Raw genomic sequence first — 22,630 nt, 5'->3', positions numbered from 1 at the left:
ATGCCATTCAAGGTGATTGCACATTGCCGGATGCTTGTCCGCACTGAGCAATCATTACGAACAGCACCATGCACAGTGCAAGCGGTCCCTGCTTTCCTTTTCTGCCGCTTGAGTAGATTCTTACTCGAGCGGCAGCTTTCTCAACGCGAACGGGCAGTTTCTCAACATGAGCTGTCATGAGCACACGCGACCACTAGCAATGAGCAACCTGACCCCCGCGTTGAGAAATCTCGCCGGAATGTTGATTTTCCACGCTCGCGCTCGCCAACTTGATGTTGACGATCGCGAACGAGGAAAAATATTGCCGGGAGGTTGATTTCCCTCGCTCGTGGTCGCCAACTTGAAGTTGATGAACGCGAGCGAGGAAAAAACCTCCGCACCGCAACGCGAAGCGAGTTTTTCGGAACTCTGCGATCTCCGCGTAACGCGGAGTGCAGAAAACTCCACAAACTCGGCGAGCGGAGCAGAGTTCACCACCCAGGGTTAATTATTTTCAGCAGTCAGAGCAAAAGATCAGTATTTAAAAATAAATAAAATTATTTCTCATTTAATTACTGCTCAGTGAGGAGTCCACCTGAGTTTGCTTGTATGTTAGAGTGTGTTAGCGTCCCCAAAACTGTTGTTCCTACTGGTGAATGAACCACTTTCCCCCAGTATTCACATGCACTCGACCTGTTCCCAAAGATGTGTGAATATCACAGCAAACCTACTGCAAAGTTAAATTTTTGCTTTTGGAAAGGAAGAGTTTCCTCACTAGAATTTTGGAGTCGAGAATTAGTTCCAACCCAAAATATCAGTGAGTCTTTAGATATTAAAGAGTGATAGAACGTAGTACCAAGATTCCGGTTGCATTTAAAGGCTTACAAAGGCAGATTTTTCCCCTTATGCTTAGTACATCAATAAAACATTTCCATTGTGAGTCGGGGATCGGATACATAATTCATGCGGAGTTTACCTCACCTGGTTTCTCACCGAAGTTTACCCAAGCTGTTTATCCCTGGTACATTTGGGCAGGAAAACTTGAAAAACTATAAAGTTGAAAAATGCCTTGGAAATACCATGGCAAGCTGTAAATAGCACGAATTCAATTCAATAAATATTTTATTCGGCTTGAATAAACCATAAAAGAGACAAATAAACAATCAAGCCAACATAAAAACATCAGAAGAACTCATAATATGCAAAAAGAATAATAATAAAATTGAATTTAGCGTATACAAATTACACTAGATAATAATACATCAAATGGCACTCTATTCACAGTTGCTCATAAAATGGTCAACTATAAAATGTCCCTGATTTTGAGTGCACTCTGAATAAAATGATTCATAGCCATGCAAACTGCAGCAGAGGAGAGTTAATGCACAAAATATAAGCGCAGGTCTAGATTGTCTCGAATTAGGAATGCACAAAATTGGTAACAGATACTTCCCCACCCAGGAGCAGCATAATATGTACAGAAAAACATAAAATGCAAAGTTGTCTGTTTAGACTGATTATCACAAGGGCAGCTTAAAGGAGTGAAAACCACCTGTTTAGGGAAAGAAACTTAAAAATGCACTGTGTTTAACTTGAAACAAGTAATATATAATCTAAGTAGCAGATTGCGTATAGGGACAAAATATGCTTTTAGTGTGGCAGGGGTGGAATCAATAGAGTGAGCTCTCACTGATGGTTTACAAAATTGTGTTAAGATTCTAGCATTCTCAAAATAGTTAAAAATCATGTGCTTTACTATTTGTTTTGTGGACACATTGATGGACACAGGGTCACTAAATAATTCTGGAATTCTCAACAGGGAGGAAGTCTTTTTCATATATAGAATGCATGGGATCGGTACCACATTATACTGTGGTAAACAATCATCTATAATAGACCTAGTGAGACACGTTTCTGGGTTTGCGCATATTCAAACCCATATAATTAGGTATTGTAGGTAGAGGATACCCACTTCACTATGACAAGTATATATGGAACAACTTTGTGGTATAGGCAAGATTCTTTGGAGGAAACAATTTTCAACCTTCTCAAAATTGCTTATATCTGGGTACCCCCCCTTACAAATCAGCAACATATGTGGCCACAGCTAGACACTTGTGATTATAAACTATAAACAACTCCCTGATTGGTTTCTGGCCTACCTTGTACCCAAACCTAAAAACGGCCTCAGTTGCCTTAGTGAACTGTGGGTCAAATGACCCATCTAAGAGCGCAACACTTCGAGAGCCCCAGGTAAGTAAAGGTCAGTTCACAGTCCACCGGAATACCACACATGGTGAGATGTTATCTCTTCACAGAATTGGGTCCATCATAATCATGTGTGACTTTGTCAGATTTGTTTTCAAGTCAATCCACTCCATGTGCATCAATTAATACCTGGAGCCCATTAGAAGTTCTAGCCAACAATACTGAGTCATAGACATGCAACAGTACTGGAAGTGGGTGATCATCCAGTTGAGGCACATCCTTTCACTGGTTAACAAGAAGCTCTCCAAGACATTTATTTAAATAATTAAAGGGAAAGGTGACAATATGCAGCCTTGGTACACACCACTATTAATTTTAATTGCTGCAGTGCATTCTCCACTGGGCCAAATCGCACCTTGGCTGGCTGATCCAGAGCCCACGTTTCCTGAAGACAGATGAATCCAGACCATCTGATGTTAGTGGGCCAATCTGGATTGTCCAGTTCAGAGCCAATCTCTGCCAAATTTCATGAAAGAAATTGGTAACTACCACCTGCTCCCTTAATCGTACTAGCTAACTCTGTATGGGGATTGCTGTATACACCTGTAATTCGTTTTGGGGAAAGGGGGGATAAAACGTGTGTGGTAGATCTCCTGTGGGACAGTCAGCCATTATCATATAAAGCTCTAACTGGGATTACTAATGGCTACATTAAAAGCTGATTGAATGCTTTTGATTCTCTCTGTTAGAGTGTATTTGCCTAAATCTGAGGCAATCACCATGCTTATATAAATAGTTCAGGGGCAATGCCTTGATTTGACAAAGTATCTTATTTGCACAGTATAACCTATACAATATGTTACTAGAATAGCATCATAATCCTCATTAGTGGAAAATGTACACTCCATAAATCCCAAACTACAGGGTATTGGATTTTATTATGTGCAATAAATACAACAAACTCCTCCAGGCCACTCGTAATCATTGCTCTTTTCAACTTTAGATTCCAATCCTACATTTATTTTTAAATATATACTTCAGCAAGATCTGATCAATGATCTTTCTTTTATATGTTAAATATTGTCAAGATGTGAAAAAAAATGTTGATGATCAAAATAAATATTTGTTATATGATTAACTGATGTAGGCGCATATATGCGTCACTGTAGCTTATATACCAATCTTAAGGCTTCGGAAACTTAAGTTGATGACAGAGTGGAGGGTTAGAATCAAGATGTGATTTTTTTCACCTCACCTGAATATGAAAAGATCAAGTTTAAAGAGTAAGAAACATTGAAGCCGAACCTACTCCAAGTTACTAATCAGGCTTTCATCACGAATGTAAAAGAACTGATAAAGGACTTAATGCTGAACAAATCAAACATTCACCTTCAGTCATGGATCTGGGTTAAATCCATCGTTTTTTGCTTGAATTGCCATTCCAGTTTGGACCCAGCCATATGCAAATCAGTCTTCACCCTGCTTCCCATGGGAACAGCCCAGCCCTACTGCAAAGCCTGGTCCTCCCTGGACCAGAAACAAGCATCCTGGGATTGGTTTCAGGGTTTCACCCTGTGACAGGACGAGGGAGCAGACACCACTACAATGGCTTGACTTTTCAGACCATTTTTATTTTTGGCAGATCCTAAGTATAGAGGATTACAGTATGTAGCAGTGGCAGACACTGTAAGTTAAGTCCTTTCCTTATCTTCTCCAACTGGTACCTGGAGTTTCTCTGTCCATGGATTTCACGTGGAGACCCATGGAATAAAAGGACAGGGGATTACAACTCAGGTCTTTGTGTTGTTAATAGCATGGTACCCACATCAACTGGTTCTCCGTTTCTTAGAAAGAGCTTTCTCTCTACACAGAGTGCGTGTGGTGCCCTTACAACTTTACCACTTGTGCTATTGTGCAGTCTCTTGGTCTAACAGGGAGCCCAGAAAGTGCCCTGAGTGTGCCTCCAGACAGCTCACAAAAGCAGAGCTCCAGTAAAGCTTCCCTTGCGGCCACCCACAACCATGTAATTCCCCAACCCCTGTGGGCTACTTGTCTGGTAGCACGGCTCTGTGGTCAAGCCTTGGCCTTCCCGTCTGTAGTGCATCTTGCCTGGGCCAGCGTCGCTTCCCCCATGTCTCCGCTGTTGCTGTTTCACTCTGGCTACTCTCGCAGCCACGTTCTCTCACTTCTCCCACTTCCACCAGTGTGTTTTGGGTTTCTGCCTCTTCTCTTGATTCTCCTGCTCTTGCCGGTGTCCTTTGGATCTCCGCCTCTTCATCTTCTCTTTTTGTTACTTTCTACTTCTATGTTCTCTCGTCTCCTCGATCTCCATTTCACTTTGGGTCTTCACTGCCATCATTGTCATCTCCTCCCCTCTTATCGTGATTGGCTGCCATGCCTTGCACCACTAGAAGGCTCGCTGGTTGTTCTTTGGTGGCCCCGGGGTCCTGTTGAGTCTGCATGGTGGTTTGGTTTTCTACAGCTGCTTCATGATGCCCTTCACACACCCTCAACAGCCAGGCTAGTTTGAATCTGGTGGCATAGTAAACACTAGACCCATGTCTGGGCATACCTTTCCCACTCACGGAGACAAATGCAAAAAGATCAGATGATGGACGGAAGGATGAACAAATCAAACATTCACCTCTGGTTACAGATCAGGGTTAAATCCATCATTTCTTTGCTCACCTTGTCATTCCAGTTTGAACCCAACGATATGCAAATCAATTTTAACCCTGATCCAAATGTGAACAGTTTAGCCTGAACTGCCCAGCCAGGTCTTCCGTGGATCAGAAACAAGCATCCCAGGACCGGTTTCAGTGTATCACCCCTCATCAGCCTAGCTAGCTGGAATCTGGTGGCATTGCGAGCACAGGAGACACATCTGGGCATACCCTTCCGTCGTAGGTTAAAAAATGCAACAACAAAAACAGATGATGGATGGAATGTTGAACAAATAAACATTTACCCCCATTCAAAGATCTGGGTTAAATTCATCATTTCTTTGCACACCTAGCCATTCCAGTTTGGATCCAGCCATATGCAAATCAGCCTTCTGCCTGCTTCCCATGGGAACAGTCCAGCCCGAACTTCCAAGCTAGGTCATCCCGGGACCAGAAACAAGCATCCTGGGTCAGGTTTCGTCATTAGTCAGGTTAGCTTGAATCCAGTAGCATAGTGAGCACTGGACCTACATCTGAGCATACCCTTCCCACTTACGATGACAAATGCAAAAAGAACCGATGATGGACAGAATGCTGAACAAATCATACATATACACCCAGTCACAGATCTGGGTTAAATTCATTGTTTTAACTGATGCATTTAACCCAGATCTGTGACATTGAGTGAATGTTTGACAATGTTCAGTATTTCGTCCATCATCTTTTTGTGTTGCTATAGTCGCCCTAAGTGGGAAGAGTAAGCCCAGACATAGGTCCCGTGCTCACTATGCCACTGAATTCAAACTAGCCTGGCTGATGAGGGGGGATACCCTGAAACCGGTCCCAGGATGCTTGTTGTCCAGTCCAGGGAAGACCTGGGCTGGTAGTTCGGACTAGACTGTTCCCATGGGGTGGTAGATCAAGATTGATTTGCATATAGGTAAGTCGAAACTAGGGTGGCTTGGTGAGCAAAAAAAACTATGGATGTAACCCAGATCTGTGACTGGGGTGAATGTTTGATAATGTTCAACATACCATCCATCATCTTTTTGTGTTGCTTCATCACAAAGGGCCTGGTAACTGGTTTGATATATTTTTCACTTGAAAACAATCTGACACTGTTCAGTTTAATATATTGCTTTAACTGCTTGCATGCTTATGACGAGCCCAGCTCGTCATGAGGCACAGTGGAGCTGTGCTCATGACGAGCTGGGCTCATCATAACGGTCGTGGCACTCCCACGTGCAATTGATTCCCCGCCTGTGCGGGAGAATCAATCAGTGGGCGGAGTCGTGACGAGCCCAGCTCGCCATGAGCACAGCTCCACTGTGCCTCATGATGAGCTGGGCTCGTCAAGAGCACAGCGCCGCCGCCGCCGTCCCCCCGCACCATGGGGGAATTACCCCCTGCGGCGAAGGGGTTACAAAATACTACAACATAATATGTTTTTGGGGGAATAAGGTGCAGATGTTGGTGCTCACTGCACCAAAATGTGAATATTCAGATAAATACCTGGCATTTTTCCCTGATATATATTGGCAGGTTTCACCTGTTGATATTTATAGAAAAACTCACAATTGTACGGCAAGTAGTTACTGAAATATTGCATTTAACCAAGCTGCTGGTAATGCAGGTCTTTTAGTTGCATGTAGATGTTCCAATGATACAAGCCCTTATGTTGGTAGCTCTTATTTTTATTGTATATATAATTATAGTGACTATTACACTTTTATTTGTAAGCAAAATTTTGAGTATAAAAATGTTCATGTATTTAACATTTGTGTTGCATTTACCAGCAAATTTGGAAAGTTCACATTGGCGAAGCCCAGTGTTGCGACTTGACCAATGTAAAAATTTCCTGTCCACTTGTCCTCTCAGATCGGTTGTTTTCAAGCCACATAACAACCTACTGCTTTAGAGCAGGATAACCTATGGCTTCGAAATTGCAGTGTAGAGCATCCACAGTATGTTGGGCAATGGAAAGGTGTCAGGAGCAGCGACTTTAGCTTGGGTGCGCAGCATCGAGGTCAAGTACAAGAGTGTGAGGGTGGGGCTGGACCATATGAACTGTGGAGGGGAGAACAATGACGCAGGAGATAATGAAAGGGATGAGAAGTTGAGCTGCAGATGTGCTTGGATCCTAGGCAGAAATTGTTCATGAGCTGTGCCACTCCTCTTGTGGCCTTTTTATTAATAAAGGTATCCAGCTGTTGAGAAAAAGACTCTGAAGCTGCATCTGTCTATTTAACAAACTGAGCAAGTTTCATTCTTTTATAAAATGTAACAAAGGTACATCTAGCTACATGACTTTGCATGCCCCAAGTAGTAGCGTGATAAGTGGTTACACTTATGTTTAGAAATAAATAATGAAAACAAATAATAATGACAATAAAAACAAGTGTCTCCGCTTGGATAGTAAATTGCTATAATATTCTCTTCCTTTAGGTGCTTCACACATAAATGTCTTTAATTATCATTCATTATTGTTTTCTTCAGGTAGCAGATGAAGACAGTTCCCAAAACGTTTTGACTAAGGTCTCCTCTTCATTAGGAATCTGCCTGATAGAGATCCTGCAGGCGTGAACTTCAAGTATTCAAGCAATCATTGACAAAGCCAGCAAGTTTATCTTTTTATGTTGGGGAGCGTTAGCATGTTGATTATGAATTCATGTTGCTGTTCGATTTTAAAATTTACATATTCTGCTTATTCTGTCAATTTCCAGTGACATTTGGTTTATGTATTAATCTATTTCTCAGTCCCTTTCAACACCCAACACCACAATCAGTACTTAGTCATCGAAACGTATACCTTTGTTCTCAGATAGATAGATATTCACTGAAAAAAACACAGGTTTCAGGGACGTTATAGTTATTTGGACATTTCACTCATAGAAAACCAGAGAAATTCCCCCGTTATAGTTAGTTAAGCTAACTATAACTCATGCCCCCGCAATGCACTGCTGATGACGTCACATATTACATCATTCATGACATGGTCAGTGACATCACTGTGGCAAGAGAAGTGCAGAGAAAGAAATGTGCAGAAAGAAGCAACAGAAATGCAGAAATAGGCAAGATTGGCACAGAAGGAAGCAAGAGTGGCTTGCACACCATAAGTACCACTTTAACACCCACATTTAGCAATAAGTCACAGGTGACCATTCTAGGTTTGCAAAGGGCCTTCCACCACGCTGTAACACTTGTTGCTGCATTTTTGGTAACGTTTGAGCCGTTTGAGCTAGAAACAAGGCTTTTTTGTTCAAATCTGAAGATTATGGAGCAGATGATTAATTATGTGGCTAATGCAGAAAATGTATAATTGTGCAAAAATCAGTGCAGCCAAACAGTTGCATAATTCCAGTGGCCCTGGTCATCCCTCTGACTAGGTCCACAAGTGCTCCTCAGTGATTCCTTTCTTTTTCCTCACTGAGTTCATAGTTGAGCTTCTATGGAAACGAGGAAGACTAAACCTGAGGTTACAACTCCACAATACAGACTACAAATTTTAATTTTTTATTTTACAGAGTTTTATACAGCGCAATTTTGACCCGAATCGGGTATCAGAGCGCTTTACATAGCACCAGTTGCATTACATGAGAACACATTCATTCTTTTTTTTATGTTAGGCTGTGGGAGATTAAGTGATTTGCCCAGAATCACAGGATGTTCAGCTTCATTGCCGAGACTTGAACCCAGTTCCCCAGATTTAAGGTCGACCGCCCTAGCCGTTAGGCCAACTCCTCTCTCCAAGACCACATAATTACTCTCTATAACACATAATCCCACTCTACATAATTCCTATACACTAAATACCACATACTTTCTATCTACATAATTTCACTGCACAACATACCACATAATTCCACTGAACACAACGTACATCCACTCCACTCCCAAAAACATTAGTAAAAAAGTCTACATTTATAATGCCAATAGCTCTAACTCTCACAAATGCGAAACCTATTACATTGCAAACACTTCTTTAACTAGAAGTCGCGTTTGCAAAGTGGTGGAAAAAGGGTGCTGGGCCTCCGACCAGCACTCAGAAATTCCGCTGCATAGGATTTACTGGAGGTACTAGAAGGGCTACTTGGCCCCCAAAGTCCCTCAGGAGTAAAGTGGACTTCATCCCCCATCCTGTAGTCTGCCAGGAGGAAAGGGGCATGGCCTCCGAAGACGACTTAGCAATCCTACTGTGTGGGACTTACTGGAGGTAACAAGAGGGGTACTTGCCCTCAAGGACATCCTTGGGGCCAAATACCCCTCCTATTACCTCCAGTAAGTACCACACAGCAGGATTGGTAAGTTCTCATAACAGGCCACGCCCCCTTAGCCCACCACTCTGCAAATGTGCTCCCTGGCGTGCTCTTGGATGGGGATTGAAGTCCCCTTCACTGCTGGGGGTCCTTTAGGGGCCAACTAGCCTACCTCTTACCTCCAGTAAGCCCCACACAGTGGGATTGCTGAGAGGTGGACACAGGCCATGCCCCCTGTCTCTACAACTCTGCAAACGCACCTCCTGGCACGTTCTAAGTTGAGGGATTAAGTCCCCTTGAATACTGAGGGTCCATGGGGGTCAACTAGCCCACCAGGTACCTCCAGTAAGCGCCACACAGCTGGATTGCAGAGAGGTGGTACGAGGCCACGCCCCCTTTTTTACAATACTCTGCAAACATGCCTCTTGGCACGCTGCTGCTCGGGGGATAAAGTCCACTTGTGTACTGAGGTCCTCACCACTTTTGGCCTCGGGGACCCCATCCCCCAGGGCCTGGCAGCATTTTTGAAATTTTTTATTTTGGGGGGGCTGTGTGGCCCCCTTACAGGGGCCAATTATGGCCTGGGGACCCCATCCCCGGGCCTGGCCATTCTTCTTTGTTTATGTTTTTTTGGGAGGGGGGCCGTGTGGCCCCACACCTCAGGCCAATTATGGCCCCAGGATCCCATCCCCCGGGCCGGCCTGTCTGACTTTAATTTAATTAGAGGGGAGGGGGGCAATGTGCCCCCCCCTCCTGGGTCACTTCTGGCCCAAAGGACCCCATCCCCCAGGGCTGGCCCTTAGCGTTGGGGACCGTGGGGTGAGCCCCAATGCCCCTACGGTCCCAGCTGGCTCCCCACCTCCTGCAGGAGCCAGCATTGCTTTTACACAAGGGCAGCTGCTGACATGCAGCTGCCCTTGTGCAAAAACAAAGCAGGGTTTGCTATGGCAGGGCGGGATCTGTGCTCCCGCCCTGCCATAGCAAACAGCAATGTCTCGGGGTGGGCACTCCTTGACAGTGCAGGAGCCGGCCCTAGGGTGTGGTGGTCCCCAGGGCCATTAAGGGCTCCCTCCAATATATAAATAGCTCCGGGGAGGTGGTGGTCCCTGGGGCAGTGTGGGGGACTCTAGCCCCCCACACTAAATATCAGTTATAGTCCTGGGGAGGTGGTGGTCCCCGGGGCTTGGGGGGTGGTGAGGCCCCCCCACCCAACTTTAATAAAGTCCCTGGCGCCTGGGGGGCTTAATTAAAGCCCCAGGGAGGTGGCTGTTCCCGGGGCTGCGGCGGGGCCGCATGCCCCTGCGCATAAATTATAAAGCAACATGGAGGTGGCGGTCCCTGGGGCTGTGACCATAATTTAGAATTGCCCCAGGACTTGGCCCGCCCGGGGGCTTTTTAACAATAGAAGCGTTGGAGCCCAAATTTCTTTTGTTTTATAATTTTGGCCGGATTTGCTTTTTTAATAGAAACAAGGTCCTAACTATAACTACCCACTGGCGACCGCCAGAAGGTAATGTATAAATGTATATATGTGTGTGTGTGTATATATATATATATATATATATTCACTGAAAAAACCATAGGTTTCAGGGGCGTTATAGTTAGCTGGACTTTTCACTCCTACAAAACCATTGAAGTTCCCCCGTTATAGTTAGTTCAGCTAACTATAACTCGCGCGCCCGCAATGCACTGCTGATGACGTCACATATTACATCACTCATGACATGGTCAGTGACATCACTCATGACATCACTGATGATATCTCAAATAACATCACTGAGGACATCATCCAGTGAATGTGTGTTTTTCTGAAAATTACATGTGTTTTATATATGTATATCTCAAGGTCGATGGAAGAATAAATGGGTATATAAGTGTCTAAATGGATGATTTGTTTTTGAAAAATTGATTGTATAACTGACTGATTAAGTGTATCTTAGTGAATACATGGCTTAGTGAGTAATGTTTAAATATGTAAATATCTGTATCAGTCTCTCACTTTGTGTATAAGTGGCTGCATGGGTTGGTGAGTAGCTACATGAGGGTCTATATAGGTTATTAGTTGGTTTTTTGAGTATCAGTATGAGTGTCTGAGTGTCTGTATGGTTCGGTGGGGGGTATTTCATAGTGCATAGGTGCATGAATGAGTGACTCACTGTTTGTATGTGTTGAAGACAGCATGTGTGCAGGACTGTATGGGTGGATGAGTGTGTGCATGGGTGTGTTAGGGAGTGAATGACTGTCTCAATAGTGTCTTTATGAGTAACTACATATGTTTTAAACTAGTATATGTGACTATTGGTGTATATAAGTGATTATATGTGAGAGTGAGAGTTTGAAAGAGTTCCTGTATGAATAAGTATGTGTTTCTATAAGTGATTGTTTAAAAGACTAAGTATGTGTAAGTTTCTGTAGAAGTAAGTGTGGTGGTGTGTGTATAACTGTATATGCAAGTAAATGGATGTTTGATTCTTTATTAGCATGAGTGACTATGTGTGTGAGTAACTCTATGGATGAGTGGCGTTGTGTAACAGGATGTATAGGTGTATGAGTACATATGATGAGTGAGTACATGTATGAGTGACTGTATAGGACTGTTGGTGAATGAGTGGATGTGTATGTGGATCTTAGAATTACTAAATATGTTTTTGTAACTGGTATTGGTATGTCCATTGTTTTGAAAATTTTAGTTTCTATTTTTGAATGTGTGTATCAAAGGTTATATTGGGGGGGGAGGAGGTCTGCCACTCTATCACAAGGATGATGCCATCAGTGATGTCATCAGTGATGTCCTTTGAGATGTCATCAGTGATGTCATGCGTGATGTCACTGACCATGTCATGAGTGATGTAATATGTGACGTCATCAGCAGTGCATTGCGGGCGCGCGAGTTATAGTTAGCTGAACTAACTATAACGGGGGAATTTCAATGGTTTTGTAGGAGTGAAAAGTCCAGCTAACTGTAACGCCCCTGAAACCTATGGGTTTTTCAGTGAATTTCTAAGGTTTTTTAAATGCTAATTCCTAACTATAACATGCCTGAAACCTATGGTTTTTTCAGTGAACTTCAAAGGTTTTTTAAATGCTAATTTCTAACTATGCCTACGGAGATAGGTCATGTGAAGAAAGAAGAAAAAACTCACAGAAAGAAAAAAAAGAAATGCAGAAAGAAGCAACAGAAGTCCTCAAAGACGAAGAAAAGTGCAGGAAGAAGAATAACGTGCAGAAAGAACAAACAGAAGAGCAGAAAGATGCCTTGTTGCAAAATCGTCCTGTACCCCCAACTTTTTCAGACGGATACTGGTGGTAACTGAATCTGACTAACAAGTCCTAGAGCCAGTGCTATGTTAAAAGACACTCAGAATACACTATGCGTTGGGGTCCCACTGTGATCAGTATGACCTCCTCTGTAAGCCCCTAGTATATAATAGGGCAGGGGATTAAAACTACCTCTTAAAACGCGCCACAGGGCGTTTTTGCACACGTCACCCGAGCTGCGTTGCATAGAGGTGTGAAAAGGGGCATGGCCTCAGAACACCTGTCTGCAACGCAGCTCCCTGGTGCATTCTGGAGATACCTGTTGGGCTAGTTGGCCCTCGGGAACCCTCAGTATTGAAGGGGAATTAATTCCCCAACTTTCAACTGGCCAGGGGGCACGTTTGCAGAGTGCTGCAAGGAGGGGGCGTGGCCTCCGGCGCGATGCCGGTCTTTTACTTATTTTATTTTTTTAAGAAGGAGGGCTGTGTGGCTCCCCTTCTTTTTCCAATTTACTGGCCCTGGGGACCTCATCCCCCAGGGCCTGCACCCTAATTTTTTTTGTTGAAAAAAATTAATTTGGCCCTCCCAAGGCCCCCGGGTCATGGCCTTTTTTTTTTATTATTCTTTAGGAGGGGGCTGCGTTGCCCCCCTCCTCAGGCCACTCATGGCCCCGGGGACCAATCCCCCGGGGACGGCCTTTGTTTTTTTATTATTTAAAAAAAATATATATTTATAGAAACACCTAGGACATGCTGGACAAACCGTATGTACCTATCACCATGACGCTTTGCGTGATATTCATTAAAAGGCGACTATGCATAGAATGAATCCACATGGAATGTATTTACACCGCTAATGAAGCTCTGATGTGTCTGACGCCCTACCGTGCCTAATCCCAGCGCCCCCGCCGGTGGGTACTCTCCAAGTAGACACCCTTGTTGTTTATTTATACAAACATGGGTAACTATTGACGGGCACATTTAATATACACGCACACCAAGCCATTCAAAGGGGATTCGACAAAAATTCGACCAAACTATGCAAGAAACCCCCCTCAAGGTTAATAAAACACACATCCACCGCCGGATGTGTAATACTCTTTATTTTACTCTCTGGAAAGGAGACAAACCTCACTTGAGAGTCACAGCGTGCTCCTGGCTGAGCCCAATGCTGTGTTACACCCACCAGTGCCAGCCGAGTGCCTCACACCTCTGTGTTGTATTCCACCAGCTAGTGCGTATACTATGACACTCTCTAGCCCATGTGCACTGTAACAACACCCCATGAATATGTCATGCCACACTTGCCTTCGCACAGGTTATATTGCCCCATCTAACGTGCCGTCCTCGATGCCTATGTTATAACGCACAGCGCTATGCCATACATATTACAATCTGGGATCCATATCTTTGTCACAGTGCATATGCAACGTTACACTCCCCAGAACATATTTTATATTACAACTTTAGCGACTAGTTAGGTTACACAACACTGCCCTGTACATATTACACTACAAGGCGCATATCGCATAGCACGCGCTAGTGCCTGTGCTATCTCGCGCTCTCCAATGAATCTGTCATTGCCACAATGTATTGCATATTATATTTCACGCCCCGGTTCATCTTATATCACACTTTTTGGTGCATAGTTTATACCATATACTATATCTAGTTTTCATTTGCAATTGTGCTCTCAGGACTATGTTCTATATAACACTGCATCCACCTACCCTTTTCACGGGCATTACATTTTGTGATGGGGGTGGAGGGTCAGGGTGTGTTTCTGCCAAGTGAGCCCGGAGTCACAGTCACAAACGTCCTCTTCTTCCTGAATAAAAGTGAGATTATGCTGCATACTTGTTCATATTTTAAGTAGTTCGCACAGACACACATTTTAAAAACAATAACGTTCCTAAAACCCACCTTCTCTGAACAGTTAGCTTGCTGCCCCATCCACCTCCTCCCATTCCTCTGTTGTCTGAATCCATGGACTAGCCACCTCCCTCCTGCCATGCATGGTCTGATGTGCTGCCACTCCCCTCCATTTAGCATGATGCACCAGTCCAATCCTCCTGCCCTCCATTGCCCAATTCTATGGCCCATCATTGACCTCCTGCTTAGCCTCTGTGCTTAGCTTGCTGCCCCTATTCTCCTTCCCCCTGCCCTCCAATGTCTTTGTACATGCCACTGCACCATCCTTTTTGCCCGCTATGTTCCATGTATCTGCCACTCTTATCTACTCTGAGTGTTCTGTTGAGCTGCCACTCCCCTCCCACCTGCCTAGCATTGTCAGATGACTGTAACCTGTCCCTGCCACCTCCACCCTGCCTGTCCACATGCCATGCCCCTATCCTCTTCCTCCTGTCCTCCATGGTCCATTTTACTGCCACACCCATCTGCCCTCCCTGGTCTGTTGTGCTGCAACTGCTCCTCCTGCCTGCCCCACGCAGTCTGTTGTGAGGCCCCTTCCCCTGAACTCTCTTGTCTGTGCCAAGGTCCTGACCCTCCCTTCTATCCTCCATGGTCCTTTGTACAAGCCCCTGCACCCTCCTTCTTGCCCATCATAGCCATGGTGCTGCCACTAACCCTCCCGCTTGCCATACATGGTCTTCTGTGATGCCATGGCCCCTCCCACCTTCCCTGTGTGGTCAGCAAGCTGCCCCTGACCCCTTTCCAAATTCCCTCCATTGTCTGTGTGTATGCCTTCATAGTCTCATTGTTGCTCTCCATGGTGTGTCTTGTTTCTAGTGCCCATCCTGCCTGACCTCCATGGTCATCTTGCTGCTCCTGCCCTGCCCCGTTGCCCCCAGCCCTCTGTTTCCATGTGCAGACCCCTATTACCTCCCTCCTGGCTTGTCTGTTCCATTGTAATGCCCCTGATCCGTCCCTCCTGCCCTTTATGGTCTGTTATGCTGCAGCTTTCTCTACTGTCTGTCCAATATGGTCAGCTAGCTACCATTGCCTCTTTCCCCTCTGTTCTCTGTTGTCCATGTGCATGGTCCTGTCCCCTCCCTATTTCTTTCTATGGATTGTTATGCTGCACTCCCATCCCGCATGCGCTGTGTGGTGTACTGTGCTGCTGCAAACCCTGATGCCTGCCCTGTAGGGTCAGTTTGGTGCACCTCTCCATGTCCCTCCTGTCCTCTGTTATCCGAGTCCATGTCCCTACCCCAATTCCTCCTGCCTACCATGATCCAATGTACCATACTTGAGAACATTTTGATCTTGGTAAGAGGGAGATTTTGAAAAAAAACTGGGGTATTGATTTTCCCCTTTGAGTTACATTGAAAAAAAGGAGATTGTAGACAGGAGACAGATCAAATAAAGCCCATTTGAGCTTAAAAACATTGGACATTTCCTGGCTGAAATGGGTCTGTTGGCATGTATGGTTGTACTACCACTGCCTCTTCCTTCTGTCCACAATGGTCTTTTATATTGCCACAGCCTCTCTTGCCAGTCCTGTATTGTTGGTTTGTTGCCCCTGCCCCCTTTCCACTGCCATCCATAGTCTGTGGTGCTGCCACTGCCCTTCCTGCCTGCCCAGTGTGGTCAAATTGTTGCATCTACACTCTCCTACCTGCCTTCAATTTTCAGAGTCCGTGCCCCTGGCATCTGCCTTTCAACAGTTTCCCAATGAACAACTATGCTAACATTCTATATTTATTACAAAAGTGTGGAACACCCTGACGTCATCTTGATGTAATCAAAACTGTAATACCTAGAGTATTTCCTTTAGAAATTACATATATGAGAGGGTCTTATTTGCATCAAAATTATGGTTAGTGCTCTAAAAAACTAAAATGAGGACATATTTTCTGAGTTTTCAAATAGCGACAAAGAACTTTTATATTATTTGTAATCTTTATGTTTTTTTATCCAGTTGACCACTTGATTAAATGTTGCACCTAGGGGAGAGGATGTGGTGTTACTTCCAGAGCTGCAGACATTGCAACTGGGAAACCAGGTTGGAGTTTCTGCTTCAGCTCAACATTCTGTGATTCTGGTCAAATCACTTAATCTCCCCATGTCTACAACCAAAATGAATTTGATCTTGTGTGATGTAACCAATGCTCATGTAAAGCACTCCAATACCTGACAAGTCTGCACTATATAAAACTGCAAATACACAAAAAATAAGTGTTTTGCACACTTCTGTCATAGGGCTACATGTGGGCTACATCTGGGTGATATTTGTGCTGCATTTAGGCTCTTTTGTCTCTGGTGGCCATCTTGGGAGATTCATTTGTTATGAAGTTTCCTAATTTCTTCATTTACTGCAGTCTCCTCAGTAGGAAATGCTTTCAGTTTTTTACTTTGATTCCATCAAGAAGGTATTCAGATATGTCACACATTTGCCATAAATTCTGAATGTTAGCCCTCTAGTTGCTCATTATATCACTGTAGTAAAGCTACTGCTCACCACGAAAGACTGCTGCTGGTATTAAAAGTGCATGTTTCAGTCTGCATATCAGAATTTTTTAATGAAATAGAAGAGGATTTGAGAAGTCACTCAAAATGTGCGCTAATTTTTCTTTCTTCAGCACTAATCATAATTTCTATGGCAAAATGAACCCCCTCATTGTGTTCCTTTTTAAATTAAATGTTTTAAGTGTTACCAGTTTATTCCAATCAACATGGCTTCAGGTGTGCCATACTTTTGTCATAAGTAAGACAGTAAGCGCTCTAGTTGTTCTTAAGAACACTCTGGGACATTCTGTGATTGGGCGATACTTGGGCTACATCTGGGTGATATTTGGGCTACATTTGGGCTCTTTTGTCTCTGGTGGCCATCTTGGGAGATTTATTTGTTATTAAGTTTCCTAATTTCCTCATTTACTGCAGTCTCCTCAGTGGGAATACTTTCAGTTTTTAATTTTGGTTCCATCAAGAAGGCATTCAGATGTGTCACACTTTTGCCATAAATTCTGAATGTTAGCACGCTAGTTGCTCATTAGATCACTGTAGTAAAACTACTGCTCACCAGGGAAGTCTGCTGCTGGTATTCAAAGTGCATGTTTCAGTCTGCATGTCAGAACTTTTTATGAAATAGAAGAGGATTTGAGAAGTCAAAATGTGCCGTAATTTTTCTTTCTGCAGAACTAATCATAATTTCTATGGCAAAATGAACCCCCTCATTTTGTTCCTTTGTAAATTAAATGTTTTAAGTGTTACCACTTCATTCCAATCAAGATGGCTTCAGGTGTGCCATACTTTTGTCATAAGTAAGACTGTTAGCGCTCTAGTTGTTTGTTAGAACACTCTGGGACATTCTATCATTGGGCTATACTCGGGCTACATCTGGGTGATCTTTGGGCTACATTTGGGCTCTTTTGTCTCTGGTGGCCATCTTGGGAGATTTATTTGTTATGACGTTTCCTAATTTCCTCATTTACTGCAGTCTCCTCAGTAGGAAATACTTTCAGTTTTTTACTTTGGTTCCATCAAGAAGGCATTCAGATGAATCACACCTTTGCCATAAATTCTGAATGTTAGCACTCTAGTTGCTCATTAGATCACTGTAGTAAAGCTACTGCTCACCAGGGAAGTCTGCTGCTGGTATTCAAAGTGCATGTTTCAGTCTGCATGTCAGAATTTTTTTATGAAAAAGAAGAGGATTTGAGAAGTCAAAATGTGCCCTAATTTTTCTTTCCGCAGCACTAATCATAATTTCTATGGCAAAATGAACCCCCTCATTTTGTTCCTTTGTAAATTAAATGTTTTAAGTGTTACCACTTTATTCCAATGAAGATGGCTTCAGGTGTGCCATACTTTTGTCATAAGTAAGACTGTTAGTGCTCTAGTTGTTCGTTAGAACACTCTGGGACATTCTGTAATTGGGCTATACTTGGGCTACAACTGGGTGATATTTGGGCTACATTTGATCTCTTTTGTCTCTGGTGGCCATTTTGGGAGACTTATTTGTTATGATGTTTCCTAATTTCCTAATTTACTACAGTCTCCTCAGTAGGAAATACTTTCAGTTTTTTTACTTTGATTCCATCAAGAAGGCATTCAGATGTGTCACACATTTGCCATAAATTCAGAATGTTAGCACTCTAGTTGCTTATTAGATCACTGTAGTAAAGCTACTGCTCAACAGGGAAGTCTGCTGCTGGTATTGAAAGCGTTACAACAAACAAATGATGGACGGAATGCTGACAATGCAGACATTCTCCCCCAGTCAAGAGATCTGGGTTAAATCCATTGTTCTTTTGCCCACTACGCCACCCCAGTTCAGACATGGCCATATGCAAATCAGTCTTGACCCTGTGCCTCATGGGAACAGTCCAGCCCGAACTGCCAAGCCATGTCTTCCCTGGACCGGAATCAAGCATCCTAGGACCGGTTTCTGGCTATCAGCCGTCATCAGCCAGGATAGCTTGACTCCAGTGGCGTAGTGAGCAGGGGACCCACGTCTGGGCATACCCATCCCACTTAGGGCGAAAAGCGTTACAACAAACAAATGATGGACGGAATGCTGACAATGCAGACATTCTCCCCCAGTCAAGAGATCTGGGTTAAATCCATCGTTCTTTTGCCCACTACGCCACCCCAGTTCAGACATGGCCATATGCAAATCAGTCTTGACCCTGTGCCTCATGGGAACAGTCCAGCCCGAACTGCCAAGCCATGTCTTCCCTGGACCGGAATCAAGCATCCTAGGACCGGTTTCTGGCTATCAGCCGTCATCAGCCAGGATAGCTTGACTCCAGTGGCGTAGTGAGCAGGGGACCCACGTCTGGGCATACCCATCCCACTTAGGGCGAAAAGCGTTACAACAAACAAATGATGGACGGAATGCTGACAATGCAGACATTCTCCCCCAGTCAAGAGATCTGGGTTAAATCCATCGTTCTTTTGCCCACTACGCCACCCCAGTTCAGACATGGCCATATGCAAATCAGTCTTGACCCTGTGCCTCATGGGAACAGTCCAGCCCGAACTGCCAAGCCATGAAATTCCCCCGTTATAGTTAGTGCAGGCAACTATAACTCACGCGACCGCAATCCTCTGCTGATGCTAATACTGTATTTAGACACTTATTTGCCTATGTCTTCTTCCATTAAATTTTAGCTATACATATATTACAAATATTTTTTTTTCATAAAGACACATATGTCATCAGCAGAGGATTGCGGTCGCGTGAGTTATAGTTGCCTGCACTAACTATAACGGGGGAATTTCAATGGTTTTTTACGAGTGAAATGTCCAGCTAAGTATAACATGTGTGAAACCTATGGTTTTTTCAGTGAATTTGCAAGGTTTTTTAAATGCTAATTCCTAACTATAACGTGTGTGAAACCTATGTTTTTTTCAGTGAATATACATATAGGTAGCTATAGTTAGGACCTTGTCTCCATTCAAAAAGCATTTTTTTCTTTTGCCAATATCTGTGACACCATTTGAAAACTCTTCGCAAGATTTTCTAAACTAATGGCCCACTCACTTTAGCTGCTGTCTTCAAAATTTCAGGGTGATCCATCAAGTATGAGCCGAGACAGACGGGGGTCCCAAAACGCTTTTTTCTCCATGTTAATTTCCAGAGGAAACTGTTGATGCAGCTACAGCCCGAACTGCTGAACGGAATTGCACCAAATTTGGGAGAAAGGTGGCTCTTTTTGTTAAATGATTTAAATCTGTTCAGTAGTTCCTGAGAAATGTTAAAATTTCTCCGATATACAAATATGACCGCAGAGGATCCGCGAACCCTCCCAATCTCGAGCCTGTGATCTGATTGGTTGCTAACACGTCAAACCAGGAAGTGTTGGCATCCATCTTGTGACTCGGTTGAATCAAGTCACAAGACAAAAAAAGGTCAAAAATCATTAACAAATAAGAAAAGGGGGCAGGGTAGAAACACCCTGACCCCCTAGGCCTGCTCACAGGGTCTCACAGGGACCTCCTGGGCAACAAACTTTGTTAAGGAAAATTGACAGGATTCACAATGGATCCGCGAATCCGGCAGAATGTTCTTTTTTATTAAAGCACGGGCCCCCGTGCTTTGTTTTAAGCCCCCGAGTGGGCCAAGTCCCTGTGGCAATCATTAAAATAGATGCCAACCTCTATCCGGGGCTTTATTTTTAAAATAAATATATGGAGGGGCTCCTGCCCCCCACCCAGCCACAGGGAAAGCCACCTCCCCGGGGCTGATTATATTAAACGCTGGGGGGCCCACCCAGCCCTCCCACAGCCCAGGGAACCGCCACCTCCCCAGGGCTATTTAAAAAAAATAAAGTGAGTGGGGACTTGTACCCCCCACACAGCCCCGGGGATCATCAACCCGCTGGGGCTTTCATATTGTTGGAGTGGGGCAGTGCGGCCTCCCTCTTAGAGCCGTAAATAGCCATGTGAACCGCTGCCCACCAGGGCTGGCTCTAGCAATATCCTGGGGTGCCCACCCCGGGACATTGCAGTTTGCTATGGGATGGCGGGTGTACTGCTCCCGGCATCCCATAGAAAACAAGTGCTCCACTTTGAACAAGAAAAACAGAATCTTATGGTGACCACATGCTACTGAAGTTCCTTCTCACATAACACACAGTCATCACATTATCCAAGGCAAACAACTATACCAAAACCCATCAATGAAGTTGCCAAAGGAAGAAGAACACTCTTCAAGGCGATCAAGCCCTGAATCAACTCCCTGTATGACCCTCCAAGCCTGTGCTCCAAGGAAACAAGTGCAATGCCATCAACCTCTTCATCAGTGAAAAAATACAGAATATCAAGCCTTCTTCCCCTTGAGCCACACCTACTCATAGCATCCTGCAATGGGCATCCTTCAAAGCTTATCTTTTGTAGACCTCACTTCCTCAAAGCCACCTCCTGGGAATATAATGTCCCTCATTCAGCATGAAAGTTATCTCCGGAGAAGCTCTGTGTGGTATTTGTCTGACATGCTGCTGCATGTCAGCTGACTTGTCATTATAGAATTCTTAGGTGCCCTGGAATGTTTATGTCAAAAGGCTCTGTTGCCAAGTGTTGCGAGAGTCAGTTATACCTGGCTTGCCTTGAGGATAGAACATTACTTTACGAAGATCTACAATAAAGAAGATATCTTAGAAATCACCCTGCTTCAGTGATCCTCATTACACTGGCGACGAGTGAAGAACCAAGGACCCTGGGAAACATTACCACCTCTTTTCTACACAAGAATGCCCAGCAATAAATGTATTCCACAAGCTATAAGACTTCATGATGAATACAACGTCCTAACACAACTCTGCTTCTAGCGAGACTTTAAGGTACTGTGCGCGCTCTGCATTTCATATAAAAAAAATGCCCTTGAACTCTTCAGTGCTTGTCTACTGCCGCTTTTGACATCTCCTGCGTTTAAAACACACGTGCTCTGCCTCGCACTATTGACATCTCACATTCCTTCTCACTACGTGTCTTGTTTCTTCATGCGTTTTTTGAGATCGCTTCACCTTTTAAATTGAGACTGTGACCTGTGCTTTGTTCGTGCCTTGTAATTTTTTTTTTAAAAGGCGCAACGCTACCGGCGCGTGTATCTTGCCTGCTTTCTTTATCATGACTTCACGCTACACGGAGTTCTACAATGCACATGCGCATTGAGGTCAGCATTCCGACAAACAACAAAATGGTCACAAGAAGTGAAAAGGCCCAGTTGATGAAGTACAAGTAAATGATTGTACAATCAGAATGCTTTTTGATTTGGGCGCAAAGATTTCACTTAATCCCAAAAACTTCTTTGACAGGGAGTTAAGCGGGAAGGTGAACATCTACAAACCTGACATTAGGCCACTAGCTTATGGTGGTCAACCCATCAAGTTGTTTGGATATTTCATAGGCAGCATTGAATACAAGGGAAGGTTAACAGCAGGGAAGATTTATGTTTCTTGCAGGGGTGACAGCATTATCAGCTGGTTCCACCAGTCCAATCTAGGGGTCTCGTTGGTTCCCGGTGGTGTTCCTTGCATCATTCTTAGAGACAGGACTTCACACTCAGATCATTTGAATGTTGTGTCAAACAAAGTAGCAGAAACGAGCAAAAGATGTGATTGGCGTTCTGATTTGAAAGGTGTCTTTAGTGAGAAGTTAGGAAGCCTCTCAGGATACACACACACAATCACACTCAAACCTGATGCTGTCCCAGTGACGTGCAAAGTACGCAGTGTAGCACTTACTATGAGAGAATCTATGCGTTTTGAGCTTGATAAATTAAAGTAAGAAGGAATCATTGTCGAGACAGAGGCCAGTGAGTGGTTGGCTCCATTCATTCTTCCACACAAGGCCTCTGGAGAAG

Source organism: Triturus cristatus, chromosome 11 (genome assembly GCF_964204655.1).
Source record: "Triturus cristatus chromosome 11, aTriCri1.1, whole genome shotgun sequence".
Taxonomy (NCBI): Eukaryota; Metazoa; Chordata; class Amphibia; order Caudata; family Salamandridae; genus Triturus; species Triturus cristatus.
This window is presented reverse-complemented; position numbering follows the sequence as displayed.